The sequence below is a fragment of the Temnothorax curvispinosus genome, unplaced genomic scaffold (genome assembly GCF_003070985.1).
Source record: "Temnothorax curvispinosus isolate PA1 unplaced genomic scaffold, ASM307098v1 QBEX01011330.1, whole genome shotgun sequence".
Taxonomy (NCBI): domain Eukaryota; kingdom Metazoa; phylum Arthropoda; class Insecta; order Hymenoptera; family Formicidae; genus Temnothorax; species Temnothorax curvispinosus.
The window spans coordinates 1-2,830 of NW_020221110.1; the positions used below are offsets into that span (position 1 = coordinate 1).

General features: G+C 34.0%; 1 long non-coding RNA gene across 1 annotated transcript; it reads right to left on the reverse strand.

Annotated features, from left to right (window-relative positions):
- Positions 1-100: 100 nt before the first annotated feature.
- On the reverse strand, positions 101-1,885 carry LOC112461384. The gene is made up of 3 exons (XR_003041539.1): positions 1,722-1,885; positions 1,157-1,513; positions 101-742 (listed from the first exon to the last, which is right to left on the reverse strand). It is a non-coding gene; the product is annotated as an uncharacterized LOC112461384 (long non-coding RNA).
- Positions 1,886-2,830: the final 945 nt, after the last annotated feature.

Genomic DNA, 2,830 nt, shown 5'->3' on the forward strand with positions numbered 1-2,830 from the left:
CAAGTGTATGAACCTTAATACATATTACTTCCTTATGCATGAATGTTGTTGTAATAACACCATTATTATGTAAGTCAATAAGTTCATCAATGAATGGCTGAAAAAAAATATTCATATTTGGTTTTACAGCGTCAAACCATATGCCAGCTAAGAGAATGTGTTGCCTTCGCAAACGATAAGGCAATTCGTTTATTGTAACTAAAATCGGCCAAATGGATGACATGGAAGACTTAAATAATTGTACCCCATCTGAATTCCACTGAAGGGTAATGTAATTATCTCCAATGATATTTTTACTTCTTAAATTACGGTAAACATTTCCATTAATGATGTCACTTTCCATTTCTTTAGTTTTTCGGAATTGTGCAAAATCTTCGGATTTTACTAATTCTATTAATTGCTCTTTGAGTGGAATATGTATAAAATACTTGTTTTTTTTATCGAGATACTTTTTTTTGTAAATTGTTGTACAGACTTCACATTTCATTCGATTATCGATACATGAATTCAGTATCGTATAACATTCCGGACAGTAATAGTATTTACACGCTTTACTTTCTGGTAATGACTTTAATAATAAATATTTGGAGCCATGATGTGTACGAGGAAGATGACAATCAATTACTTGAACAAGAGATTCCAACGCAACATCGGTCAGTTGATGACGAAGAGCCAAACTCACAAGCAGCATTTTGCTTTCTTCTTTTGAAAGATTGCATCCTTCGTACAGTACTTAGCGAAACTGTATAACATAAAAAAATTTTACATTACTTACTACAATAAAAATACCAAAATTTATCTTTAAAAAAGCTATTTTCTCTTTGAAATAAGTTTTTATATTTTTTCCCACGAAAATGTTTCACCAAGATATAAAACTTTAAACATTTCAATTAGGGGGAGATGAAAACTTTTTAACGGCACTGTACAAGACACTGTACAACGGCACATAACATATAATCAAGACTTTATTTATACACAGATATCAGTAGATTCCGTGGTATAAACCATGTCCAATAGAAAACTATTCAAAACGATTCCACTAACACCATATAGAAAACAATAGATCTATAGTTTTCTGTATGGTTAATGAATGGTTTTGAGTAGTTTTTCATTGACTAGTTATTAGCGATTCTGTAAGGTGATATACGTATATTACCTGCTCCATGTGTGGATCTTGATTATGATTTTTGGCATTATCAATAACATTATTGTGATCTTCATCAGCAATAGGGATTTCCTCATATTCGTCCATGTCAGAGGCCAAATCAATTTCATACTCTGATGAGTTATCTGTACATAATAAACTATCATCTCCTTCATCATGATTTAAGCACGATGAAATGTCATCTACTTCTCCATCGCTGCTTTGGAGACCCTCGGAACCAGAATCTTTCTCAGATGAAACTATAGGTATAATTGCGACTTTATTGCTACTTCCAGCTACATTTATCTCCTCTATTCGGCTCAACTTTGAACATTTTATGTTCTCAACCGAACCAAGATTTTCTTGACTCTGTGCAAACACAAAAAAAAAAATCAATTAGTTGTACAGAAAAATACATAAACTCTGGCGACAATTTTAACTAAAAGTATCCAAAGATTCACAGAAATTTCAGCAACAATTTTTGTTTGTATACAGACGTATTTATATATAAGAAATGTCCATTAATTTACTTATAATTAATTAAATTAATTTACGGATATGACTTAAAAATACTTACATGATCATGTCTTTTTTTTCGAGAATGTGTCGTTGATGCTGTATTTCGGGGTTATGTTCTTCGTATATGTACTGTTTATACGGTCCTCTTTTATTAACACTCATCGTTAATCAACGCGTTTTTTGTGATTACGTTGCAATTTATGATTTACATTCAGATCAATAAATAATAATAGTCAAAGGATTACTCAGTCTTTTTCAATATTATGTATGTATGTACATACTAGAGAGTTTCTAGAAGAGAGAAGCGCCAAAAAGTCACGTGACAACGTTCTCATCTGATTGGCTGGTATCACGTAGCTCACATAAACGAATCTTCTGATTAGCTGACATCAAGGCTAAGTCACGTGACCTGTTGGCGTCTCTCTCTCCTAGAGGTTTTCTAGTACGTACATACACACGCAGTCATTACATATTCTCGTTATTTACGGTGTGATCTGCACGTTTACTGCGGAGCGCGGACTGCGTGGTCGGCAGAGTAGCTGGGAATCGTTTTGAGTTTGGAGAGAGGAAACTGCTTCTTATATATGCGCTCTCTTTCTCTTACTCTTACTCTCTCGCTCTCCTCTCTAGAGCCAGAAATGGCGGGAATCCCGGCCTGGCACCCCGGCATGCGGCAGTGTGTGATTGTGTAGCAGTGAAGCTGATGTGAGAACAATAATATTCTCGAAAGAACTTGCAAGAGTTATAAAAGTAGAGTAGAAAAAAGGTGAAAAAAGTGCTCTATTTTCGAGAGGAATTCGCTGCTGTTTTATTGTCTCTCGAGTGTTATACTTGTTTACTTATTAACAGTATAATACTTTTATCGTAAAAATGAAAGATAGCGAGTGCGTATTAATAGAATTCATCAACGAGGATTATAAAGTCGCAGTAGGCTACTTGTCGTGGTTTCAAAATGAAACGTTACGAAATAAAGAAGCACTACAAAAAGTTATTGATAAAAAAGAAGAAGTTGCAATTAATTGGCCCGTAAATTGCGAAATTGCTCCTGCATCGAAGATGCACAAAAAAGTACGAAATTGCTCGTGGAATCCCACGTTGTACATATTTTGTCGTTTGGGGGTAAGTTTTTATATGAACTAATAACATAATCTGTATAACCTATACATA